We start from the raw sequence: 27,170 nt of genomic DNA, 5'->3' as shown, positions 1-27,170 counted from the left end.
TTCTAAGTGTGTTCTTTCTTTGCCATGAGAACACTAGAAATGAAAGAGGGAAATGGCTTAAGTTTGAAATAGCTTTTGAGTCACATTTTCAGGTGTTAAGGCTCCAAATCGAGATGCTAGTCACACTGAAACTGAATCACAGGCTTCTCACTAATACCACTGAGTTATGATCACCATGTTCCAGTTGACAAAATTATTTCTTATCTTTGTGTTTTACAGGTATAACAATAAAAATTATTGTCAAGGGTATTATTACAATTTTTAACTACTAATGGAATTAAAATGTTTGATGGAGTATTGGCAACAAAAATGTACTCCTCACAGCATGCAAGAACTTTTTATTTATCATTTCTGGGCTTTCCAGTTGCTATAGCAATAAAATTCATACTCACCAGGATTATTACCATTTTCAACCACTAATGGAATTACTATTTTTGTTTGTTTGTGGTTTTAGGCCTTAGAGTAAAATGTAATTCCATCAACGGTATTGAAAATTTTAATGTCCTTAAACATTACCATGAAAGATCAACATAATAACGGAATTCCTCTAAGCTGATGATCACTCCCCTTTCAGCCACAAGGTCTTCTTGTTTCTTTCACTATGAGATCCAAATTTGTTAAGAAAGCATTTGGGGCATTCATTCATTATACAAGTATTGAGTAAGCAGGCCCTGTGCTAGGGGTGGAGGCTGCAAAGACAAGTAAGACATCTGGCATGGTAGTTAAGGATTCAGGCTTTGGGACCATCTGAACCTGAGTTTGAATCCTGGTTCTGGTGGGTGGCTCTGGGCAAGTTATCTAACTGCTTGAAGTTTCTGTTTCCTTATTCCAAAAGAAATGAGGAAACAATTACCAGTTTGATGTTGGGCGAAGACGGAAAGAGACTATCTTTGCAATGTGCTTGGGAAGATGCTTGGTGCAGAATAGATGCTCAATGAATGATGGTGGTTGCTGTGTTTGTGGTTGCTGATGCTGTAGTCATAGCCCAGCTCTTTCTCTCAAAGGATTTGTTTTTAAGCAGGGGACATTCCATAGTTCTGACATGCGCTACACAGAGTATCTCAGGAGAGCTGTCTAATCCAGCTGGGAAAGGTCAGGTGGCTTCCTGCTGGAGGTGACTCCTAAGCTGAGTCTTGAAGGATGGGTGGTATTGCTACACAGGGAGAAAAGGAGAGGACTTTCCAGGTAAGTGCAAAGTCAAGAAAGCTAGTGAGAGCTTAGTGCCTGTGGGTGGGAGAGCAGTCATCAGATAGAGAGCAGTGGGCTTCTCCATGGGCTAAGCGACCCCCACCAGGCAACTCTGACTTTGAGCATTTCCCCAAACTCCTTCCTTCTCAACATGTGAAAATCCATTAATCATAATACACCATGCTTGGAGAGCCTGCAGGCTGTCTTTGGATGAAAGGAAGCATTATCATATTAACTAATTACATGAATTAAAATAGATTAATTAAATAAGTGGCTTAATGAGATTAGTGCATTTATTGTTTAAGTATCCATCACTACTATTGATAATAATAATGGATTCTGCCCTTATAACAGGTGACAAATCTGTCAGCAAGCAGTGGGGTTTAAAAACCACAAAGTGGGGTCACGTACATAGGGTAGACAGAGGATGCTGCAACTCCCCTGGGCTTGTCCCTCGGAATCCCATGGTGACGAAGGCCAGGTTGTGGTCAGAGCGCTGGTTTTCATCCCCCGCTTAGGCAACCTCTCAGAGTTTCGGTTTCCTCACCTGTAAAAAGGACAGGGGCTATCTCAGCTTAGTGGGATTCAGTGATACTAAAATTAGATAATGTTCCCAGCCAGATAAATCTGGGTTTCCCCCAAAGGAGAGCCTGGGTCAAAGGATAATAAGGGAACCCCCTCGTTGCCACTCAACCTTGCTATCTCAGTAAATTCATCCACTTGGCCACTGAAGATGAACAGCTGCCATTTGACTGGAATTCACCATGTCCACCAACACTGGACATACCAGTTCCCTGGCAACATCTACCACTCTTATCAAAAGGATAAGAGGTCATGGTATTAGCTCCCCTTCTTTCCTATTTTTATTCCCCCGATCCTCACGCCTTCATTCTGGGATCACATTCCCAAATAAACTATCCACATAAACTTTTGGGGGAATCCAGGATAAACATAGGGAACTGAAAGTGTCCCTTGAAAGCAATCCTCCAAATGACATTTTGGAACTGACGCCTGCAGAGGTGGCTGCCCCAGGCTTCTCAGAGATGCTGGTTTACTCTCCCTACACCCTGGCCTGCCTCCCTCCCAACAGCATGTGGCTTATTGCCTCAGTGGAGGGTGGGTTTGCCCATCTCACATAATAAATATAGCTAGCTGTCCCGCCTCCCTAAGCCTTCTGGTCTCTTTCTCAATATTGTGCCAGAGCAGTTCTAGCATCTTCACTTCATCTAATTATACTTTGGGAGGCTGAAGCAGGTGGATCATTTGAGGTCAGGAGTTCAAGACCACCTGGCCAACATGATGAAACCCAGACTCTACTAAAAGTACAAAAATTAGCTGGGCGGTAGTGGCATGCACCTGTAATCCCAGCTACTCGGGAGGCTGAGGCAGAATTGCTTGAGCCTGGGAGGCAGAGGTTGCGGTGAGCCGAGATCACAACACTGCACTCCAGCCTGGGTGACAGAGTGAGACTCTATCTCCAAAACAAAACAAAACATAACAAACAAAAAAACTTCAACAAATAAATCACTGTGCTCCAGCTACAAGGAGCTGTCCCAACAGAGTGTTAGGATGGCCCCCAGTATCCTTGTTAAAACAGGTCACAATTGAGTGTCCTTGTGTCAGTACTTCTACCCTAACCCGTGAGAGTCTTTTTAGCTGGGTCTTGCAACTCCTTCAGTGTGAAAACTACCCCAACCCAGAGCTGCACTTGTGTGTTACTGCTTGGGCTGTACCTAGACTTTATTCTGTTTATCATCCTGAAAGTAATGAGGGACTGTAGGGGTAGATCTTGAGGAGGACAAGCATCAGTTTGTGAGATACCAGCCTCAGTCTCTGCAGGCTCTCTAGGCAAGGAAACATAGCACTGCTCTGTACAGGGGAGGAGAATGTTTCTTTCTTTTTTCTTTTCTTTTCTTTTTTTTTTTTTTGAGACAGAGTCTTGCTCTGTCGCCCAGGCTGGAGTGCAATGGTGCAATCTCGGCTCACTGCAACCTCTGCCTCCCGAGTTCAAGTGGTTCTCCTGCCTCAGCCTCCTGAGTAGCTGGGATTACAGGCATGTGCCACCACTCTCAGCTAATTTTTGTATTTTTAGTAGAGACGGGGTTTCACCATGTTGGCCAGGCTGGTCTTGAACTCCTGACCTCAGGTGATCCACCCGCCTCGGCCTCCCAAAGTGCTGGGATTACAGGCATGAACCACCATGCCCAGCTGGAAGAGGATGTTTCTATCGGCCTGATATGTTCACAGCATGTGGGGGTCCAATATTCTCAGGCTAGTTTACCTAACTGTCCTCATTCTGAATTTTAGGGTCCCATTCATTTCCTCTGAGACCTCTGATGATCACAGGAGTCTTGTGGCTGTGCATTTAGGTTCCTCTGTAATTCTTCCACTCTTATAGTCAGATCCAGACCGGATTCTCAGCACGTTTTGCCAGGTAGCTTCAGGAGATGAGAGTATCCTTAAATAGTGCTATAGATGGAGCACAACTCTGCCTTGAATTGACAGGTTGGCTTATCTGAGCCTGTCATTTGTCGTTTTTAATGTTTCTCAAGCAGTTAAGAAAAGCTGGCTCACTGCACAATCTTCATAATTACTCTTACCCTTAGGCTGGTAAAGTGCCACAGTCACTACACAATTCAGAATTTCACTATCCAGCTGTACCTTATTCTGTTCAACCACAGATGGAGGCCTGAGTGGTTGTGATGCTGCAGAATTTCAGGGGTTATTAATAGCTGCAGAATGTTAGCTTTCAGGATTGCTTTCCAGGGCCACTCCCAGTACTCAATGTCTTTGCCTGGGTTTCCCCAAAAGTTTATGTGAAGATAGTTTATTTGGAAATGTGATCCCAGGAAGGAGGAGCGAGGATAGTGGGGAATAAAAACAGGAAAGAAGTAAATCCAGTACAAAGACCTGCTATCCTTTTGATGAGTTTGGCCACCTCTAAAGAGGACTACTTATTCAATTTCAGAGTTCCTTTTTTTTTTTTTTGAGACGGAGTCTCACTCTGTCACCTAGGCTGGAGTGCGGTGGCAAGATCTCGGCTCACTGCAACCTCCACTTCCCAGGTTCAAGCGATTCTCCTGCCTCAGCCTCCCAAGTAACTGGAACTACAGGCACAAGCCACCACACTCAGCTAATTTTTGTATTTTAAGTAGAGACAGGGTTTCACTGTGTTCGTCAGGCTGGTCTCAAACTCCTGACCTCAGGTGATCCGCCCACCTCGCCCTCCCAAAGTGGTGGGATTACAGGTGTGCGCCACCGCACCCAGCCCAGAGTTCCTTCTAAAAGCCTTCTGGGTTAGGTTTCAGAACCACCTACTGGAGGAAAGAAAGGGGGTGTCTGTCCCCTACTGGTCAAGAATTGTCTGAAGAGGGTCAGCTGCCCTGCACTTCCAGTTTGCATGTTAGTGAGTGTTGAGTGGATTTTTCCCAGGTACCTGGGGTCAGGAGGTGAGAAATGCATAGTAGGGGCCTGAGATAAGGCACAGTCAGGTTTAACACTCATGAAATTGGTCTAAACCTGCACAGTTCTGCTCTTCACAACAGTGGCTGGAATAAGAGATGAAGCTGATGAGATTTGATGTGATGTCCAAGGAGTGGCCAGTATGTGAAGTCTTTTGCAAAGTTTCTTGTACAAAATAAGAGAACAATTTAAAAGGCAGTTATGATTTTGTATCCCTGGTTACATGCCTTCAATAAATAATGGATGAAGGAAAGAAAAGAGTAAGTCCCTGGCCTTTCGTAAGAGAGTCTCACATGTATATTTAAATGGCTTAGCTCACATGCTAGTGCAATGTGAGTGTGGGACGTCTGAGGGGTGTCTGTCCACATTCTACAAAGATCTCTGTGCTGAACCAACAGGACTTTCCACTGATATTCTTGAGAAGAGATTTTGGCCTATGTCTCCAGAGGAGCACACCTGAATAAACTCAGGTGGCCTGGGGAAGTATAGCCTAGTGGTTATGATCATGGGCTCTGAGACTGCTCAGGGTTGAATCCAGACTCAATCACTTATTAAAATGTGTGTGGGCAATGTCTGCTTCTGGGAAGATAGGACAGACATACTTTTCCTTACTTCTCTTGCTGTGTGCCACTAACAACCCTGGACATGAAATACAAAATAAACGTAAGACTCTAAAATGTGGAGAAGGCGGCAGACTGGCTAGGGACTTTGGGATCTGAGGAAAAATCGGGTGATGAGTTTCTAGGAAATGTCAATCCAGATTCCTATACCCAGTGAAAATATCCTTCAGGAATGAAGGGGAAATCAAGCCATTCTCAGATAAAGGAAAATAAGAATTTGCCGCTAATGGACCTGTCCTAAAAGAATGGACGGAAGGGCCGGGCACGGCAGCTCACACCTGTAATCCCAGCACTTTGGGAGGCCGAGGTGGGTGGATCACCTGAGGTCAGGAGTTCCAGACCAGCCTAGCCAATATGGTGAAACCCCATCTCTACTGAAAATATGAAAATTATCCATGCATGGTGGCAGGCAGCTGTAATCTCAGCTACTCAGGAGGCTGGGGCAGGAGAATCGCTTGAACCCGGGAGGCAGAGGTTGCAGTGAGCCAAGATTGCACCATTGCACTCCAGCCTGGGTGACAGAGCAAGGCTCTGTCTCAAAAAAAAAAAAAAAAAAAAAAAGAATGGACAGAAGAAATTCTCTAAACAGTGTTTAAGGTGCAGTAGGGATTAGAGGGAAGTGGATTGATATAAAAGGGCAACATGCAACAAGAGGGATCTTTGTGGTGAATGAAATGTTCTGTATGTTGATTATATCAGTCAATATCCTGGTTGTGGTAGTTCTGCAAGATGTTACCACTGGGGGATTTCTCTGTATTCTTTCTTACAGCTGCATATAAAGCTCCGATTATCTCAAAATAAAAAATTTAGTTAAAAAATGCATGACTTCAGGCAAGTTACTCACATCTTTCAGCCTTAGGTTTTACCATCTGTGAAATGGAGATGATACAAAGATTCCCAAATGTAAAATGGGAATGCCACAGAGTGTTGCTGTAAATAAATAAAATGAAACAAGACAGTTACTCAGAACAGCATCTGACACATGGTAACCACTTGTTATATGTTAGCAATAATTACTACTAACAATAAAAAGAACTACTTTGCGGCCAGGTACGGTGGCCCATGCTTGTAATCCCAGCACTTTGGGAGGCCGAGGCAGGAGGATCACGAGGTCAGGAAACTGAGACCATCCTGGCTAACGCAGTGAAACCCTGTCTCTACTAAAAATACAAAAAATTAACCGGGCGTGATGGCATGTGCATGTAGTCCCAGCTACTCAGGAGGCTGAGGCAGGAGAATTGCTTGAACCCGGGAGGCAGAGGTTGCAGTGAGCTGAGGTCGCGACACTGCACTCCAGCCTGGGCAACAGAGCGAGACTCAATCTCAGAAAAAAAAAAAAAAGTGCTACTTTGCATTGGGTAGCACATCAAACCCTTAACATAGCTTCTCTCACTTAATCCTTATAATAGCCCTGGGAGGCAGATGCTACCAGAAAGGCCATTTTCAGATGAGAAAATGGGAGCTTTAGCAAGTTTTCCAAGGTCACACAGCTAATAAGAGGCACATGCACTTTGGGAGGCCGAGGCAGGTGGATCACGAGGTCAGGAGATCGAGACCATACTGGCTAACATGGTGAAACCCTATCTCTACTGAAAATACAAAAAATTAGCCAGGTGTCGTGGCGGGTGCCTGTAGTCCCAGCTACTCACGAGGCTGAGACAGGAGAATGGTGTGAACCCGGGAGGTGGAGCTTGTAGTGAGCCAAGATGGCGCCACTGCACTCCAGCCAGGGAGACAGAGCAAGACTCTATCTCAAAAAAAAAAAAAAAAAAAAAAAAGAGGCACATGTGGGATTTGAACCCTGGCTTCTCCCCCTGCCCAGGTTCAAAACCACTTTGTCACATTGCCCAGATATTGGTTCTCCTTCCAAGATGGATTTTTGTTGTTGTTGTTTTTATTTGTCTCCTTTGTCTCTTTACCGGAACAATGATTACAAAGGTTTATGAAGCTGGTCTTTGACTTAGAGAGACCATGCCCCATGGCCCCGTCCTCCCCCACCAGCCATAAAACCAAGAGATGGAGTAGGAGGAGGCAGCGTGAAAGAGAGCAACACAAATAGGCAGGCTGGGGTTCTAGAGCCTACGATAAAGAGGTATAAAGAGTGGGAGAGGGCCAGGCGCTGGTGGCTTGCGCCTGTAATCCCAACACTTTGGGAGGCCGAGGCAGGCAGATCACTTGAGGTCAGGAGTTTGAGACCAGCCTGGCCAACATGGTGAAACCCCATCTCTACCCCAAAATGCTAAAATTAGCTGGGTGTGGTGGGGGTGCACCTGTAGTCCCAGCTACTCAGGAGTCTGAGTTGGGAGAATCACTTGAACCTGGGAGGCGGAGGTTGTAGTGAGCCGAGATTGTGCCACTGCACTCCAGCGTGGGCGACAAGAGTGAGACCCTGTCTCAAAAATAATAATAAAAAAAGAGTGGGAGAAATCAGCCAAGGCCAGGAGAGGTCCCCCAGGGGCCTACCCCAGTGGGAACCAGAATGACAGACAAAAGTTTAGCTCCACATTTCCCTACTTGCTGATGCTATGACCTTGAGCAAATGCACTAACCTCTCTGAGCCCCAGTTACTTCACTGACAAAACAGGGCTTGTGTTAGCACCTCTGGATACTCCGAAGACTAGATGAGGTCCCAGTAGTAAGCACATTGCACCATTGCTGGTACACAGTAAGCACTTAATAAATGTTCCCTCCTTCTGCTTTCCTCACTGGTAGCTGATTTAAGCGGGTGAGGTGATCCTCACCTTGGGGCTCATAGAGCTTAGGGGGCTCTGTTACTACAGAAGTCAGATATCAAAAGTTGTGGAGGTTGTTTTCTGTTGTTGAAGGAAGCATCTTTCTATTAATATAATGGTGTGTTAAGGGTATTGCACGTGGTAGGCGTGGGAAGGGGTGAGCTGAGCTGTGAGGAAAGGGCCCTTTCCCCAGGTTTCAGGGAAGGAGGCTCAAGCCTAAGGTGATTTTTAAATAATAGTCCCAGCTGTGTGGCTCAGGAAATGAGGATTTCATAAGAACAACAATAATAAAAATCGCAACTACACGGCAGATACTTAGCATTAATAGCAGGCTAGTTTATCAGCAGAGCACTCAGCAGGCCTTAACTAATTAAAACTGCTTCAAGGTAAGCAGTTATTGATTTGTGAGGAAAGATTAAAATAACTCCACGTAGAGCTTCTTATGTCCAGTCAGGCTGAACAACGAGTGAGCCTGCAACCTGAGAGTGGCTTCATTCCCAGGTGCAAGGGGTGATGCCTGCGGGGGGCTTCTGGGAGGCTGGAGCCCCCAGAAGGCCTTGGATCTTCTGGACCAAAAGCTTTTTTCAACTGCAGAGAGGAGACAGCCATGCTTGCCCTCCAGGGGCTGGGTCCGGGAGAAGAAGGTGCCGTGGGATGGAAGAAGGTGCCACAGTGACAGTAACGCTGGCTGCTGTGAATTGAGCACTTACCATGTGCCAGTGACCTAGGTGTTGACTCCCGTTATCATATTAATTTGAATAACAGCCCTATGAGGTGAATACCATTATCCCTGTCTTACAGATTGAGAAACTGAGGTCGTGGGAGATGAAGTCATTTTCCTAAGGTCCCATAGCTAGTAAGAACAAGCTTTTTCTCAGGATTTCTGGAAGGTTTTGCACAGACTTGCTCTCAGTTGATCTTTAAAATGAACGTCTGGGGCTAGGGACGTGTTCTCTTTTTACAGGTGGGGAAAATGAGGCCCACAAGAAGGACATCCCTTATCAGTGGTGGGACCAGGACACATAAGCCCAGGGCTGTCTGACTCCAAGATCACTTCTCTTTCTCCTCCTGGATTCTGAGACTGATGGAAAGAGGGGCTCTTCAGGCTCTACCTTGAAGAGGAAGTTTCTGATGTCAAACCTGGTGCTGAGAGTTTGTGACCTTTGCTCAGCACACTGGGGGTGGGGATCAGAGCCAGATTAGATTCTCCAGCCACTCTGGTCTCTTTCCAGTCTTGGTCTGTGCCTTTGCAAAGTATTCCATGTCTACAAAGTGTTTTTGTATCCCTTTTCTCAATGCTGCTCAGCAAGCAGGACTGGAAAATGAGTCAAGTGCCCAGGCCCAGTCATGGGGCAGATTCACTACTGAGCTTAGGCTACCTGACACTGAAGGCCAGGGCTAGGGGGAACCCCAGGTGCTTCCTGGACTGGAGGATCCTTGTCACCAACATAGCTAGCATCCTGGGACCACGGCTGGAGGAAAAGGAGATGGAAAGGAAGCACGTACTGAAAACCTACAATAGCTTCATATTGTGTTAGATATTTCCACTTACTCCTTAATTTAACCCTGCCACAAAGCTAACATTATCATCATCTTTGCTATAGTGCAGAGGAGAGAGCTGGCTGACCCAAGGATACACAGCTAGCAGGTGAGTGAAGCAGAGCTTGATTCCGGTATGACAGCTCCAGAGCCCACCTGCTTAAGAGTGATGCATGCCCACCTGCCCTGGAAATGGGGCATGCACAGTGCATTATTAATGATAAAGCTCATTTTCTGAATGGGTGCTGTATGCCATGCACATGGCCCTTTTATGTAATCCCTAGGACAGTCATAGGCAAAAGGTGTTATCGTGCCCATTTTATAGATAAAACATTCAAAACCAGGAGGTGCGTAGCAAAGTATTCCATGTCTACAAAGTGCTTTCATATCCCTTTTCTCAATGCTGCAAAGCAGGCAGGACTGAAAAATGAGTCAAGTACCCAAGCCAACTCATGGGGCAGATTCACTACTGAGCTTAGGCCATCTGACACTGAAGACTCTTGGCCCTCCATAGGGATCCCTGTCCATGGATGGATTCAGGGAAGGACGAGGGGCTGTGCCCACCCAGCCAGTATCCCGGGTGGGCTGTCAGACCCTGGCCTCCAGATTTAAGACCCATTCTCCATGCCAGGTGCTACTGGTAATGAAGGCATAGCTTTCCTGAGTGGGCTTTCTTGGTGAGTAAGGAAGCAAGACGTGGTATTCAAGTCTGACTCCAAAACCCAACTCTCACCTACTACGCTGATATTTATTTCAACTTTGTTTCTTACGCTTGGACATCTCCTAGTATCACCTCTTCACAGTCCTTCCAGCCTCTGTTCTTGGCTTTAAAGTCAACGTATCCCAGTTTGAGGTTGCGTATCTTTATAGCACAGTAGTCAGAAGACCTGGGCATTGATGTTTGTAAAAGCTTCCCCATGAGGTTCTAGTGTGTGGCCTGGGCTGAGAGTCACGGCTGAAGGAAAAGGTGCAGAATCCTCGTTCTAGAACAATCTCCTGAGATCTTCTGGTTCCATGCCCTGGCTTTGCCCATTTCACAGGTGAGTGAGGAACCTGAGGCCCAGGAAGCTGAGGTGGCATGTGAAGGGCGTGTTGAGCATGGGTGGGGCCTAGAAGTGGATCTCCTGGCTCTGGTGTGGGGCTTTTTCTCGTACCACTTAGCTCTGCAGCCACGGCCTTGAATGTGAGCCTTGCCATCCCTTTCCTGGGCAGCTCTGGTTTCTCCCTGGTCCCCACTCTTATGGCCTTGTCCTCCCATGGGCCACTTTCTTCTGGCCAGCCTTGATTATATCACAAGTCGGGGCCTCCAAACACCTCAGGACCAAGGAATTGTGGAAGTTACAGCAGAAGGAGTACTGAGAGGGACTGTCGTTGTGGTGAGAGAGAGGGTCTTCACTTCCGTTGGATCTGACCATCCCCCAGACACACTAGCACTTGCCACCTTTCAGCTTTGGCCTGCATCTGGAAGTAAGATGATGGAGAAAGGCAGCCCAAATAGCACCTTCATTATCGATAGTGCCTGGCATGGCGAATGGGGCTTAAATCTGGAGGCCAGGGTCTGACAGCCCACCCGGGGTACTGGCATGGAGAATGGGGCTTAAATCTGGAGGCCAGGGTCTGACAGCCCACCCGGGGTACTGGCATGGAGAATGGGGCTTAAATCTGGAGGCCAGGGTCTGACAGCCCACCCGGGGTACCAGCTGGGTGGGCACAGCCCCCCGCCCTTCCCTGAATCAATCTATGGACAGGGATCCCTATAGAGGGCCAAGGGTTCAGGTCCTCTATCTGAGCATCTGGCTCCTAAGAGAGAGGGAAGAAGAAAGGACAGCGTTACAGGGGCCCCGCTTCTCCTCCTTGTCAGTCCACAGGTATGAGGGCAGCAGCGCCAGGAGTAGGGTGCTGAGGGCAGGCAGAGGATGCTTCAGAAACACCTGTGTAGTAAGAGGGTCTGCAAAGTGGGGAGGGTAATACTCATGCTCCCAGGACGGCTGAGGATTCAATGAGGCTGAAGCAATTCTGTTGAGATGAGCTGTCTTGTAGACAATTGAGGGTTTATTCTGAGAGAGCAGGTGGTGAAGGAGCTCCGGGTCTGAGTTCTCGTCCTGGCTGTGTGGCCCTGTACATGCCACCTCTCCCAGCGTCAGCCCCCTCACTTGTAATATGAAGGTAGCCATAGAACCTGGCCTGTTTCTCAGGATTACCCCGAGGATGCAGTGAAGAAAGGCACGCTGCCATCCCTGGTAAGGGTGGGAACTGCTGCCTGGCTTCCAGGGCTCTGCAGTGTGCCTGGCTTGGTGCCCTGGCAGGGTCTGGTCAGCCTGCCCTTCCCGGATGCCAGCAGTGAGCCCCGGGCTGCACTCCCTTGGCCGGCTGAGCTGCACCCCTTCTCTGTGCTATGACAGCACCACTTTATAAACCAGGCGCTCTCCTCGAAAGCTATGCCCGGGGCACATGTTTTTATCCTGCAGCCATAAAGTGGGATCAGGGAAGAATTTACAGTCAAGGCTATAAAGTAATAACAGGAAAGAGGCCATTTTGCTGGGTTCAGGTGGAGGTGAGCGAGGAGTTCAGAAGTTCAAGACCTCCAGGCATTTCCTGGGTGGCTGATAATCCTCCTGGTGCTGAACCCGGCTGTGCCCCAGTCCTGGGGCTTCTCAGGGTCTGAGTGAAGGGGGCCATTGTTGATGGTTCTCAGCTTGGACTGATGAACACCTGTAGGCTTGAGTGGTGTCCCCAAGTGAGGGCACTGGGGGTAGGGTGCACCTTTTTGGGCTCTCACTTCTATGCCACCTGGGGAGGAGGTTTTCCCAGGCTCCTGTCTCATTCTGGGAACATAAAGGGAGGGGCAGAGTGTGGCCAGGGAAGTCAGCTAAGCTTGGCCATGTGGGGTTCCTCGGCCTGGGTTCATGTCCTGACTCACCACTGGCTCTGTGGCCTTGGGCAAGGCCCTCTACCTCTCTGGGCCTGTTTCCACACCTGTTCCTGGGGGAGGATAACACCTCCCATAACTGAGCTTATATCCTGGCACGCAGTTGGTGGATAACAGAGGCGGCTCCCTGGTCTTCCTCTGTCATCCTCATGCTCTCTCCTGCTGGACTTTGCACCTTCCCAGCACTCAGAGATGTGGACCCGACGGGACCTCGGAGTCATCCTAGCCTGAGAGGGGCAGAGGTAGGAGCTCTGGCCTCTGGAGCCCAAAGCATTAGGTTCTAGTTCCCGCAGGAACACTTCTTAGCTCTGTGATCTCAGGCAAGTTGCTTAACCTCCCTGAGTCCCAATTTCTACCACCATAGAAAGCAGATTTTGTTGCCAATGTTCTGGGGCTGTTCTCTGGACACCCTGCTGCACCTGGTCACTGTGCCTTGTCCTAGGGGAGGCTTTCAATAAGTGCATTTACTGAGGGGAGAATGAGGCCTAGAGAGGTGGGAGGACTTTCCCAATGTCACCCAGCTGGGAGCTTGGTCTGAAGAAGGAAGGGGCTGTTGCATCTTCTAACTGGGATTTCTCAGGCTTTCAAGGATAGAATTGAGTGTCAATGGCAAGGCAGATTTTGTGGGGTGGTGAGAAAAATGGCCAGTCACAGCAACTTTGTATTCAAATCCTCTTTAACACCATGGGAGGCCAGCAATATTTTGGGATTATTGAGGGCCAATGATGGCCTGCGGGACAAATCCAACCCACTGACTGATTTTTGTGAATAAAGTTTTATTAGAACATAGCCATGGCCGTTCTCCGATGTGTTGTCTCTGGCTACTTTTGAGCTACAGCTGCAGAGTTAAGTAATTGCAACAGGGATCCTAAGGCCCGTAAAGCTTAAAGTATTTACTATCTGGCCCTTCATAGAAAACATTTGTGCGCTTCCCTAGCAGCTGTGGGATCTGGGGCTGGGATCTATGCTCGAATCCACTGTCCACCTTCCTTTTCTTTTTTCTTTTTCTGAGACGGAGTCTTGCTCTGTCGCCCAGGCTGGAGTGCAGTGCGATCTGGGCTCACTGCCAGCTCCGCCTCCCAGGTTCATGCCATTCTCCTGCCTCAGCCTCTCAAGTAACTGGGACTACAGGTGCCTGCCACCTCGCCTGGCTAATTTTTTGTATTTTGTTTAATAGAGACGGGGTATCACCGTGTTAGCCAGGATGGTCTCGATCTCCTGACCTTGTGATCCGCCCGCCTCGGCCTCCCAAAGTGCTGGCTCACAGGCGTGAGCCACCACGCCCAGCCACCACCTTCCTTTTCTAGAAGCCGAGGGGCAGCTACCTGCTCACTGCCTCATTGTGTGGTAGACAGTGACCTGAAGCCACAGGACACCTAGATAGCTTCTAGCATCAGGTTACAGCATGGCTAATTTGCACTGTCCTCACCCAGGGTCACACCAGAGAGGAGAGGCAATGGTGGTGGGAATGTACCATGGGCCCCCACAGCTCTCCCTCCCATGCATGAAATGCTCTGCAGTTGAAGCATCTTCCAATCCCCTGTGTGTTTCCTCAATTCTCATAGCAACTCTCCTAGGCACGTACTTGTCAGTAAGTGCTGAATGGATAACACAGGAGGGAATCCCAGTTGTGTATTTTAGAGGAATTGTTGAAAGTCCCATGGCTTCTCCATCAGGCTCAGAGCCTTCCCCGTGGTGCCACTGAGCACCAGCCATCCCTGTGGTTCCGCTGAGCACATCTTGGGTGGAGGCGGGCAGAGATCTGGACCCCAGCCTGTCTCTGATTACTCACGTGGGGCTCTCTGCCTGAGATTCTTCCGTTTGTTCTGTATGCCCAGCACACCACATTTGCTTTATACACTTACTGGTCGTGCACTGAAATGCAGAGTTTTACGGAACTCTTTAAAGACACTTGAGTGAGCCACTTGAGAGCATGTGTCTTCCTGTTGTCAAAGATGTTGCACAGCGAGAGCTGGCTGCGTGCACGTGGAGCTTCAGCTGGTGGATTCTCTCTTTCCTCCTTTCATGGTCACCAAACCCAGGAAGTTCCTCTTCCTAAAGGTTCCTTGGAGACCTTCTGGATGCCTTTTCCAGAGAGCCTGGCTCAAGGTCAACAAAGGAGTCCAAGACACAGCTGGAGTGAGGATCCATTTCTTTGGACTCCAAATGTGGACCAAGCATTGTAATATGGGGGCGGAAGAAAGAGCAAAAATGAGGGAGCCAGGAGGAGCTGGCTTTGAATCCTGAATTTGTCATAGCTGTGTGATGTTGAGCCTGTTCTAAGATCCTCAGGACATCTCTTTCCCTATCTGTAAAATGAGGAAAGTGAGGGCTGCCTGATTCATTCAACGAATATGTCCTGGGGCTTCTTCCAGATGTCAGCAGCTGCCGTATGAGTTAAATGAAATAATTCCCCCAAAGAGTCTAGGCTTAGCAAGTCCCCACTGGACAGCTTCTTTGATTCCTATCCATGTTCTTGTCCTCAGTCCTGGGTTCCTGACTTTTTTCCTCCCTGGGGCCATAAAAATGGCCTGACTATTTGCACAGAATCCTGGGATGGGCCCACAGGAGAGAGGCAAGGATAGAGAGGGCCTAGAGACCCTGGCTTGGGAGGAAGCACAGAAGGACCAGGGGCCATGGAGCTGGGAAAGATGAGGCTCACAGGGGACACAGTCCCTTCAGCCAGAACATGGGTGGGCACATGGACAAGGCTGTAGACACAGTGAGGGGGCACGTCTCCACCCAAGGTGTGCTCAGCGGCACCATAGGGATGGCTGGTGCTCAGTGGCACCAGGGGGAAGGCTCTGACCCTGATGGAGAAGCAATGGGACTTTCAATAATTCCTCTAAAATACACAACTGGGATTCCCTCCTGCATTATGCATTCATAACAGTGGCTAAACGGTGGGCTCTGGAGCCAGATGGCTTGGGCACCAAGGATCTGCCACCTGGGACCTGTGCGATTCAGGGCAAGTCATTGGTCAGTGTCTCCCCTGGAGACTGGGAATAATCACCGACCCCACCTCACAGACTGCTGTAAGACTCAGATATGTTAGTCCATGAGAATGAAGCCTGGCGTGTGAGGCGGGCCACAGATGTGGGTGTTTTCATTCTAGAGGGCTCAAGAGGGAGGAGCTTTGTGAGGAAGGGCAGGAGAGTGGAGTGGTTAGGTACATCCAAGTTCTTGGCCTTTGGGTCAGACTTGAGTCATCTATCTGCTTCTTGTTAGCTGGGTGAGCTAGGAGAGTAATGAAACTCCTCCAAACCTTCGATTCCTCAGCTGTAGGAGAGGCACACTCTGAACTCATAGAGTACTTGAAGAGTTTCACTGAGATCACACATGAAAAATACTCAGCACAGAACCTGGCCTATAAAAGATGTTAAATAAATGATAGTAGGATAAACATTACTGTTATTGATGATGAAAGAATCAGGGAGGTGAATTTCAGCTCAGCCCAAGGAAGGGCTCCAGATGGAATCTCACCTTCAACAGTGGGAGTGGGCTTCCTTAACAGGTCATGAATGTCTTGTGGCTGGAGGTGTTCAAGCAGGGGCCCAGGGATTGCTTCCCAGGGATGGAATGGAGGAAATCCATTACTGATGCGAAGCTGTATTATTCACACTCAGCATACCTTCCAGTTTGAAAATAGGGGCTGGGCGCCGTGGCTCACGCCTGTAATCCTAGCACTTTGGGAGGGTGAGGTAGGTGGATCACCTGAGGTCAGGAGTTCGAGACCAGCCTGACCAATATGGCGAAACCCTGTCTCTACTAAAAATACAAAAATTAGCCAGGCATGGTGGTGGATGCCTATAATCCTAGCACTTTGGGAGGCCAAGTTGGGTGGATCACCTGCGGTCAGGAGTTCGAGACCAGCCTGGCCAACATGGTGAAACCCCATCTCTACTAAAAATACAAAAATTATCTGGGCATGGTGGCAGGTGACTGTAATTTGAACTGCTTGGGAGGCTGAGGCAGGAGAATCGCTTGAACCTGGGAGGCGGAGGTTGCAGTGAGCTGAGATCTTGCCACTGCACTCTAGACTAGGTGACAGAGCAAGACTCTGTCTCAAAAAAAAAATATATAGGCCTGTTTGTCAGGGCTCATTGGCTTGTCCAGCCGGGGAGGTTAACCCTAAGGGGGTGATTTTCTATCTGCATAGGGAAAAATATTAATATGAATCCCTAGAAAAAAATGTTCTAGGTCAAACAAGATTGGAAAGTGTTGGTCCATCTCAGGAAACCACAATGCATATCAGCACATTTAAGGCTCAGAGAAGTCCTGCAAAAAAAAAAAATCTGAAGAAGTTTGTTTTGTTTTGTTTTTAAATGGAGCCCCTATTCGGATATTACAAGGCGGTTCTAAGTTCAACAGAACATACTCTAGAAACATCTGTCTATGATAGATCCCACCTCTTGGAACTTGCTCAATGTGATGGCCCACCTCACCCTGAAACCCAGACCCTCTCAGAGACTTCTGGAGCAGTGAGCTTTCCTCTCCAATACCCTGTCATTGCCGAGGGAGCCTGAATTTGTAAACTGTACAGTCATCCCAGTCCCTGCCTTTTGTCACTGGTTTCTATGACAGATGATGGCCCATGGACATATGAAGACTGTCTTATAGGCCTCTCTTTGCCCCTTAAAAATGTTGGTCTGCCAGGCATTCGGCAACTTGGGCTGTAAGTGGGTTCCTGGCTGTGATTTCTGCCCTGGTTATGCCAGAGGTTTCACACCCCATCCTATTTCCCTGAGCCCCAGGACATATCAACCACCTCATTGCATACTAACCTTTGTGAACACAGCACAGTGACAGCTAAGGAATAAATAGAATCTTGCAAGAAGTTGCTTACTCTCCAACTCCCCTCTACGGAAGCAAGCTTGGAGATCACAGCAGGTGTGTCTGTCGTGTTTGCTGGTGAATTTTTAGCACCAGGGCGGTGCCTGGCACACAGTAGGTTCTCAATGAGTGCTGCCAAAAGGATGAACATCTCAGTCCTGAGGGTCATTTGAAAGTAGAAACTGAACTTTGCTTTAGGGCCATTAATGCGATTTCAGAGATCACAAGCTGGATAAGAAAACAACTTTGTCCTGGGCTTGATTGCATCATTATGAAAAACTCGAGGCAGGATCCCAGGATGGAGAATCAGGTTTCTCGGGCTCTTACACCCCCATCCTCCCTGACTATGTTCCAGTTGAGGCCCACTGCTCCCTTCCCACCAGCCTTCTCTTCCTGTCTCTGGAGTTTTTGTTCGTGCTGTTCCTGTCCTGAAAAGCCAGCCCTCCACTTCTCTCTGTCTCTTCCTTCCCTCCCTTCCCCTCCCCTCCTCTCCCCTCCCCTTCTCTTCCCTTCCCTTCGATGAAGTCTCACTCTGTCACCCAGGTTGGACTGGGGTGCAGTGGCGTGATCTTGGCTCACTGCAACCTCTGCCTCCCAAGTTCAAGCAATTCTCCTGTCTCAGCCTCCTGAGTAGCAATTCTCCTGTCTCAGCCTCCTGAGTAGCTGGGATTACAGGCATGTGCCACCACACCTGGCTAATTTATTTGTATTTTTAGTAGAGACAGGGTTTCAGCATGTTGGCCAGGCTGGGCTCAAACTCCTGACCTTAAGTGATCTGCCCACCTTGGCCTCCCAAAGTGCTGGGATTACAGGTGTGAGCCACTGCACCCGGCCTGTCTTGTTCTTTCTTCTGACTTTTTCAGTGGTTAGAAATCTACCACATTTTCGTGACACCTTTTCAGACTCTTCAAAGCAATTACTTTTGCCACATCTTTGGGCTCTTCCCTTGAGGTTTAACCATTTAATTGTCCATTTCCCCAGCCAGATGCCACATTTCCTAAAGGCCATGTGCCACATCTTCTAATCTCAGCATGTGGCATAGGATTGAACATGCTGGAGCTTAGCACAGTGATTCTCAGTACCAGCAATTGAACGTTTGCCATGTGCCAGTGCTATGATAAGTTGCCTAAAGCATCTCATTCCTTGGGCTGTAGGTATACAGTACTCTTGTCAATCCCGTTTTACAGATGGAGACATTGGCGTTTATAGCTCAAGCTTGCATAGCTGGGCAGTGCTGGCAGAGTTGGGACACAAGCCGAGGACTTCCAGAGCCTGGACATTCAACTCATCACACTCAGTGGGCTCAAACCCTATAGGGACTGGTGAGATGAGGCCCCCCCTCCCAACATTGGTTTCTTCATTTCTTGGACTAAGGCCTTATATGGGAATGTATATATTGGAAAGAGTGAGAACCTTGGAGACAGATGGTCCTGGTTCTAGGCATGGCTTCAATGTTTACTGTCCTTTGACCTTGAGTGCAATTGACAGTAGCAACCCTCTAGGACCATTGAGAGGACTAGGGGGGATGTTATATGTGAGGCGGTGCCCACAGTCCCTGGCTGCCCAAGAACGTCTAATACGTGTTATTCTCCTTCCCATCCCCCCCCTTTAATGCTTTAAGTTCCTCTAAAATCTTTATCTGATTTTGATTGTAACCTTTATATATTTTGGGATTCAAAAAAATCTTCAACTCCTAGAGTATGGTGGACGTCCCATAATTTTTGTGAATTGATCCAAGTTAGGCCCAGGAGGAATGTCTTGTGGAATTCCACCTGACATGGGGTGATGGAGGCAGAGATATCTGGGTTTGACTTTTGCCCTACATTTACCTTACATCGACTCTGCAACCATGAGTAATTTATACAACCTCATGGAACCTTGGTCTGTTTATTTGTGCCATGGAGATAACAGAACTCATCGCATTGGGGGTATTTTTAGAATTAAATAAGATAATGAAGATAAAGCAATTTGCACAGTGCCTGGCACATACTAATTGCTGAAAATATTTAGTTTTGGTAATAATCATTTTTCCCATTTTCTTGCTCATTAGTCAACATGGAAGAAACTGATGTCAGTTCAGGTTATTTTTCCAAGGTCACCAAGAAAGTCTAGGAAGAGTTGGCATACAGTGCAGTTTTCCTCATTTATATGCTGTGCACTGCCCGAGGGCAGAAGGGAATCCTGCGGTGAATATCATTCATTCATTCAGCAAACATTCATCAAGTATCTACCATGCATCAGACACTGTGCTGTGAGCTGGAGGCAAAATCAGCCAGGACTTCATCCTTCTTTCAAGAAGCTGATGGTTTAGAGTGTGAGACAGGCAAAAAGAAGATACCCCTGTCTGATCACTACTGTGGTCCAGGCACAGCGGATGCTGTGGGTCACCTAACCAGTCTGTGGGGCTGGCGACAGCTTCTTGGTAGAGGAGAGGGATTATTCTTGACAGAAGGAACAGCATACGCAAAGGTGCAAAGATGTGAAAAGCATAATCTAGACGTCTCCGTCTGGGAAGATAGAGTAGATGTACTTTCCCAGAGTTCTCCACTAAGTGCAACTAAAAACCATGGACATTGGTTAGGAAATAAACACAGGAAGACTCTAAGAGGTGGAGAGAAGACATAGACTAGCTAGGGAACTTGGGATCCAAGGAATGGCATGGTGAGTTCCCTGTTTTTTTTTTTTCCTTACATTTCCCGAATTGGGGTTGAAGAAGCTGGCAACCTGGAAATGGACAATTTTGTCCCCCTAAAGCCTGCTTTCTTTAGCCAAAGGGCCAGAAAAGTGGCATCCTAGCAAGACAGAAATCTTTTGATTAATAACTGCTCTATTCCACTCAAACTCTGTAGGAAAAAATACAGCCCGATCCCCACCCAGGCCAGCAGAGGCCGAGTGGGGACTGGCCTCTACTTCCACACTAATGAGGTTATAACGAGGCTCTCCAAATCCCTTGCTGGGGTGGTGTCTCAGAAGGGTGAGTAAGGATCTGAGGATTTTATCCCCACTGGTTAGGGACTAGCCCCTACCTTGTGGCATCAGAGAAGACCATGAGCAGAGTCTGGACTTCACTCTGCCAGGCAGCAGTCCTCTCTCTCTCCCTATTGGAGTGATCAGAGGAGGCCTTATAGAGAGTCAGGGCTTTCATTATTGCCCGTAGTTAATGAGGCCACCTACTCATTGCAGTGCCAATGACGATCAGATGGAGAGCTAACCCCACCCCCTCCAGTGGTAATGAGAAGCCCTTCCCCCTACCTTGGGTGTCAGTGTGGGGGGAATCTGGACTTCTACCTCTACTTAACAGTAATGAGCTGGTACCCTTCTTTCCCCGACCAGAGTGGAATGGTGTTAGAGACATATGGCAAAAACAGAAGGTTCAAATAAGATTGAATCTCAAAATATAATATAAAAATGTTCATGTTTCACTAGAAAATCACCCATCATAAGAAGAACTAAGAGGCTGTCAAAGTGAATGAAAAAAGATGGTTAATAGGTGCCAAAGCTAAGAGGACAGAGATGTCAGGATTATCTCAAATATTTTAAAGAAGTTGCAATAAAAATGCTTCAACAAGCAATAAAGAACACACTTGACACAAATGAAAACATAGAAAGTCTCAGGAAAGAAATAGAAGAGATAAAAACCAAATGAAAATTTTGGAACGGGGAAATACAATAATAGAAAAAAATAAAACCTATGTGGTTAGGCTCAACATCAGAATGGAGGAGACAGAGCAAAGATTCAGTGAACCTGAAGATAGAATAACAGATATCTGAACAACAGACAGAAAATAGATTGGAAAAAAAATGAACAGAGCCTCAGGGCCCTGGGACACTATAACAAAAGTTCAAACATGTGTGTCATCGGAGTCCCAGAAGGAAAGGAGGAAAAAGATAGGACTGAAAAGGCACTTCCTTTCTCCTTGTGAGCTTTATAAATTGCTTGATCGCTAAAGCAAAAATTATAACACTGCCTGATGTGGTTCTAAATGTAGATAGAGGAAACATTTAAGACATTATAAATGGGAGAGAATAAAGGAACATGTAGGGAGGCAAGCTTCCATATTTTACTTGAACTGATAAAATGATGACACCAGTGGACTATGGTAAGTCATAGGTATATATAATGTAATACCTAGAGCAACCAATAAAAAGGTATACACTCAGAAATACTATAGATAATTAAAAATGGAAAATATGTTCAAATATGCCACAAAAATACAACAGAGAAGCCAAAACACAGAGAACAAACAAAAAAATTAGATGATAGACTCAAGCCCTAACATATTAATAATTATATTAATTAAAACATACCAATTAAAAACAGAGACTGGTAGAGTGGATTTAAAAGATAGTACAAAAAAGTAAATTACAAACCAATTTTTCTTGTGAATACAGATGCAAAAGTCCTTAACAAAATATGAGCAAATAGAATGCAGTAATATATAAAAATAATTATACACTATGATCAAATGAGGTTTATTCCAGGGATGCAAAGTTGGTTTAACATTCAAAAAATCAACCAGTATAATTTACCATATTCACAGCCTGAAAAAGAAAAATTACGTGATCATGTCATTTAATTCAGGAAAAGCATTTTAAAAATTCAGTACCTATTCATGCAAAAATTCTCAGAAAAATAAAAATGGGGAGAACTTCCTCATCTTGATAAAGAACATCTTCAAAAAAAAAATCTAAAGCTAACATTACACTTAATGGTGAAAGAATGAATGCTTTTCCCCTAAGATCAAGAATAAGGTGAGAATGTCTGCACTCACAGTTCCTACCACTTTTATTCAACCTTGTGCTGGAAATTCTGACTAATGCAATAAGGCAAGAAAAGAAAAGGCATGCAAATCATAAAGGAAGAAATAAAATTGTCCCTATTTTTGGATTACATGATTATCTATATAAAAAATTCCAAGGAATCTATGAAAAACTCCTAGAATTAACAAGTGAATTAGTAAGTTCACAAGACACAAAAAGAACTTACCAAAATCAGTTGTATTTATACGTACAGCAAGAAACATATGGCCACCAATGTTAAAAGTGCAATATCATGTGCATTTCTTAACAAAAAAGAGAAACACATAGGTGTAAACCTAATAAAACTTGTAAAGGATTTGCATTCTAAAAACTACACAACGTTGATGAAAGCAATAGAAGGAGAGCTGGATAAATGGAGACACATGCCGTGTTACGAACCAGAAGACTCAACATAGTACATCTGTCAGTTCTTCTCAAATTCATATACATATTTAACACAATTCCTATCAAAATACCAACAAGATTGTTTTTGTACATACAGACAAGATTCTAAAATTTATGTGCAAAGACAAAGGAACTAGAAGGTAAGGTAAAATCATTTTGTAAAACAAGAATAATGAGGAAGGAGTCAGTCTACCCACTTTCAAGACTTACTATACAGCTATGGTAATGAAGACCAAGTAGTGTTGCTGAAGCAATGGACACATAGGTGGAACAGAATGTAGAACCCAGAAATAACTGAACACAAATATGTTCAACCATTTTCGATGAAGGTGCAAAAGCAATCGAGTTGATGAAAGATAGCCTTTTTAATGAGTGGTGCTAGGACAATTGGGCACCCATAGGCAAAATGGAAACCCCAACCTATGTCTCACACCTTAGATAAAAATTAACTTCAAATGAATAATAGACTTAAAATGCAAAATGAAGAAACTTCTAGGAAGAAAATAGAAGAAAATCTTTGGGCTGTCTGGCTAGGCAAAGAATCTTAGACTTGCCACTCAAAGCAAGATCCATAAGAGAATAACAATAAATTGGGCTTTATCAAAATTAATAACTATTGCTCTATGAAAATCCTGTTAAGGGAGTAAAAGGACAAGCTACTGTGTAGGAGAAAATATTTCCAATTTGCATGTCTGTAAAATGATAGTACTTATAATATTTAAATGACTCTCAAAACTCAGTACTAAAAAGCAAACCATTCGGTGAGAACATAGTCAAAAGATATGAAGAAATTTCACTGAAGAAGATATATGGGTGGCAAATAAGCACATAAAATGATATTCAATGTCATTAGCAACTAGAGAAATGCAAATTAAAACCACAATGAGATATCACTATCTATCTATCATTAAGGCTAAACTTAAAAGTCCTGTTAACACTAAATGTTGATGAGGATGCAGAGAAACTAGATCACTCATTGTTGCTGGTGGGAATGTAAAATGGCACAGTCACTCTGGCAAACAGCTTGGCAGTTTCTTTAAAAACTAAACATGCAATATGGCCATGACATTCCCAATAATTTATCTCAGAGAAATGAAGATGTGTTCGCATGAAAACCTGTATTCAAATATTTAAGGCATCATTATTCACAATAGCCACACTCTGGAAGGAACTCAGCTGTTTTTCAGGGGGTGAATAATGATCAAACAAACTGTGTGGTGCATCCACACCATGGCATAGTTCTCAGTGGTAAAAAGCAATGGACCATTGGCACATGAAGCAACTTGAATGGATCCCAGGAGAGTTATGCTGAGTAAACAAAGCCAATCACTAAAGGTTACAAACTGCATGATTCCACTTATATAAACGATTGAAAGGATAAAACGATAGAAATGCAGAACGGATTAGTGTTTGCCAGGGATTAAAGACAAAGTGAAGGTGGGAGGGGTGTGAGTATGGTTATAAAGGGCAACATGAGGAATCTTGTGTTTTTGGAAATTTTATGTATCTTGACTGTGTCAATGTCAATATCCTAGTTGTGATAGTGTTTTGCCAGATCTTACTATTGGAGAAAACTGGGTAAAGGATATTTGGGATCTCTGTATGTTATTTCTACCACCCCCGTTATCTTCCAAAAGTACCCCCAGAAGGCTGACTGCCCACTGTTTTGGGTGCAAATACCTGCCCCAACCAAGGGCGTGTGTTGTCGTGGAACAGAAAGCCACTCATTCTAGCTTCAGCCCCAGAGTGGGAAGGAAACGAGAGACGCAGGTGCAGATTTCCTGAGCTTTGTTGTGTTATTAATAGATTTCGATGGGGGTTAAAAAGCCTCGTGGTCAAAGTCTGAGACGCACTGGGTTCCACACAGTTACACTTTCCTGCGGAACCTGGTTTCTTCCCCGTAGATCTTCCCAGAACCTTGGACATGCAGTGAGCTCCGAGATTCTGTACGAGGGAGCCACGCTTTACAAATTTCCCAAACCCATTCGTCCTAGGAAGCTTTTCATCAAATACCTACAAACATGTCAGGAATCACAAGATATCCAGGGTTTCTATTTGGGAAATGCTGGACTAGATGTTTCTTCAGGCTTTCTAGCTCTGATATTTTGTGATTCTGGAGAGGAAACTTCTAGGGATGGGACATGTTTCTCCCACTAAATCCACAGCAAGGGGCCTGTCCCACCCACATCTGCTGTAGAGAGCAGCCCGCCATAGAACTTTAAAAAGCCTCATCTTCTCTCATTGCCATGAGCAGCCATCTTTCCTTCTCTCGTCTTCCCTGTCTACTCCCCACCCCCAACCAGGTTCCCAGTTTATGGCCCCCTTCAAATAACATCTCGGGATTCTTGGGGCGATAAGAACCACCCTGTAATTGTTTGAGAGTTGTAAATGACTTAAATTGGTTACGATTCTAATTACCATGAAATGACTTTATTGCCTCCTGGCTGTAACCTTCCTCCCTGGGGAGTACAGGTCCCTATTCCCAGGGGTCACACAGCGGTCAGGGCCCAGGCTGCTGGGGAAGAGGTGAGAGGCCTTCTTTTTCCCAAACCCTGAGAATGTCTGGGAGCAGCCCGGGCTGGTGAAAGTGACCACAATGGAGGCCCCCTCAGCCCCTCTCCTCCCTCCAGCCCTCTATCGACCTCCTGGTGACCTTGGCAGGCCCCTGTCACTCTCTGTCTGAGTCTTGACACTCATCTTCGAGGACTGCTTCTCTGTCCCACTTGGAATCCTGGAGCCTAAATCCATGTATTTATTTCAGCGTTCACAAGTTTATAGTAGTGGGGGTTATTGTAGGCACAAAGCTAAGTAGTCATAATGCAGGATTTATTCATTCATCTAACATTTATTGAGCATTTACCATATGCTAGACACTGCTAGAAAAGAGAACAAACACAGTGCAGAAGGGGAGGCTGTGTGTATATACACAGTGTATACTCGCACGGATTAGGCATACGTACACACACACATCATGTGCACATTTATAGAGGCTTTGACATTACACAAGCCTGAATTCAAATGAGACCCCTGCCGTGTAACACTGAGTAAGTTGCCTCCCCTCTCTGACACTTATGATGCCTGTGTCATGGGATTGGTATAAGAATAAAGCATTTGGCACGTGGTAGGACCTCAGTATATGGGACCTCTATAATCTCAATAAAGGTACAAAATATTGTGGGAGTGAAAAGGAAGAATCACTATAAAAGATAATATATAACTGATCTATGATATCTATCTATAAAGATAATATAACACTTTTTCTAAGCTGCAAAGTCATATGCATGTAATAGCCACCCAGCTCATTCTAAGCACTTGTGTTATATACAAAGGGTGTTCTTATTTTAAAGGAGGGAGTGAGGGCTGTGAGGGGTGGGAGGAGGGCAGCTGTTTGAGTAGGGCCTTGAAGTTTGAGTAGAGTTACAATAGCTGAAGAGAGGAGAGGATATTTCTGACCAAGGACAGCACAGGGGAAGGGTGTGCGCTAGGAATGTGCCTGAGAGCTAGGAATGTTCCTGGAGCCTCAGATGATTCAGAGTGGTTGGGAGGCAGGGTTCCTGCAGGGCTGTGGTGGAGGAGGGGTTGCAGAGGTGGAGGGAGAAGGGGAGTTCAGGCAACTTCCTCTTCTGGTTTTCATATTAAACTTGAACTTGGCTTTCTAGATTTTTGCATTTTGGTCCTGGTTTTGCCTGGTGGAGCGGTGCAGAGCAAGTCTCCCCTCTTATGCCAGACAAGCTGTTCAGACATTTGACCATTGGGGTGTATCTCGGAGGCCCCCAGCTGCCTCCCAAGCACCCTGGTTCCTTCATGTGACCCTCAGGAGACCTGGTTTGGAGAACCTGTGCCTTCCAGATAATTTTTTTCTGTTCTGGTCTTCTTTTATTAAAAAATAAATAAATAATTTCTGGGTTAACTTTTTTATTATGGAAAATTTCTAGCATATACAAAGGTAGAGAAGATAGCTTAATGAACACCCATTTGCCCACCAGCAAGTTGCAACATCTAGTAACATTATGCCAGTCGTTTTTTAAAATCTCTCCAACCCTCTTGTGTGTGTGTGTGTGTGTGTGTGTGTGTGTGTGTGTGTGTGTGTGTGTGTTTTGGAGTATTTTAAAGCAGGGCCAAAACATTGTGTCTTTTTTCTTATAAGATTTTCACGTGCATCAGAGGAACATTAAAAAATCAAATTATGGGTTAAAGCAAGCTTGTCAAATCCATGACCCGCAGGCCACATACGGCCCAGGATGGCTTTGAATGCCACCCAACAAAAATTCGTACACTTTCTTAAAACATTATGATTTTTGCCTGTAGTCTCAGCACTTTGGGAGGCTGAGGCAGGTGGATCACGAGGTCAGGAGTTCGAGACCAGCCTGACCAACATGGTGAAACCCCATCTCTACTAAAAATACAAAAATTAGCCAGGCATGGTGGTGTGTGCCTGTAATCCCAGCTACTCAGCAGGCTGGGGCAGGAGAATCTCTTGAACCCGGGAGGCGGAGGTTGCAGTGAGCCGAGATTGCGCCACTGCACTCCATCCTGGGAGAGAGAGCGAAGATGTCAAAAACTTATTATATTTTGGTATCCTATACAGTTTACTTCTTTATTGTGTTTATTTTGGTTCTGTCTTTCTCTGCTGAAGGGTAAGCCCCTTATGAGGCTTCTGAA

At 45.9% G+C, this 27,170-nt stretch overlaps 1 long non-coding RNA gene across 1 annotated transcript in view; it reads left to right on the top strand.

The window, feature by feature from the left end:
* The window catches only part of LOC109024555 (uncharacterized), a 75,793-nt gene extending 66,746 nt beyond the window's left edge, over positions 1–9,047 (top strand). Inside the window, exons 4-5 of the long non-coding RNA XR_002004047.4 lie at positions 8,804–8,858; positions 8,967–9,047. This is a non-coding gene — a long non-coding RNA (uncharacterized lncRNA). The remainder of the gene's footprint in view (positions 1–8,803; positions 8,859–8,966) is intronic.
* Positions 9,048–27,170: the final 18,123 nt, after the last annotated feature.

Source organism: Gorilla gorilla, chromosome 23 (assembly GCF_029281585.2).
Source record: "Gorilla gorilla gorilla isolate KB3781 chromosome 23, NHGRI_mGorGor1-v2.1_pri, whole genome shotgun sequence".
NCBI classification, from domain to species: domain Eukaryota; kingdom Metazoa; phylum Chordata; class Mammalia; order Primates; family Hominidae; genus Gorilla; species Gorilla gorilla.
Note: the sequence above shows the minus strand (reverse complement) of the source record. Positions and strands in the feature narration are given on the sequence as shown.